The sequence below is a fragment of the Corylus avellana genome, chromosome ca4 (genome assembly GCF_901000735.1).
Source record: "Corylus avellana chromosome ca4, CavTom2PMs-1.0".
Taxonomy (NCBI): Eukaryota; Viridiplantae; Streptophyta; class Magnoliopsida; order Fagales; family Betulaceae; genus Corylus; species Corylus avellana.
In genome coordinates this window covers 12,199,707-12,200,437 of record NC_081544.1, presented here as the reverse complement: position 1 = coordinate 12,200,437, position 731 = coordinate 12,199,707, and positions in this window count along the sequence as shown.

Below are 731 nucleotides of genomic sequence, written 5' to 3'. Positions count from 1 at the left end.
TTTAGTTTGGTAACAACACACATGCAAAAATTAGAATTTAATCAAAATTACTAAAAACTCCATGCTATTTTTTTTTATTTTTTTCCAATTAACATTAAAATATATATATAAATGGGGGTATTTTGGGAAAAGTTAAAGAATGGGTGAGATTGCAAACAATTGAAATATGGATACACTAAATTGAGATAAATTGAACTTTAGGGGGACACTGCAAACGGAATGACAATTCAAAGAGATCAAGTGAGGTTTCTCCAAATACTTGTCTCACATCCTACCTTTATGCTACTGGCTGATCTGGCAGTGTCTATTAATTCTTGAAGTTTTTTTTAAAATTTTTTAATAAGTGCTAATTTAAAGGTTGATGGACATTGTGACATCAGTTATGAGGGTGAGATGAGAGATAAGTATGTGGATGAGGATCCCTAGATTCTCAATATATTTGTTTTTTTTTTTGGTTTATTCAAAACATTTAATTTCTTCAACGTGTACAATTAGTTAGTTTATATTGTTACTTAGTTAAGATGGTTAGTTGGTTGCTCAGTTAGTTGATAATTAGTTGAATACTCTGTTTTATTCTATGTACAAAACTGATCGGGATTCCAGCTATTGCTGGGGAATTGCCCTTCAATTTTTATTTTTTTTAAATCTTGACCATTGATTCTCATCCAATGATCTAGAATCTACCACGTGTCCATTAATTAAAAATAATAATATTTTATTATATATATATA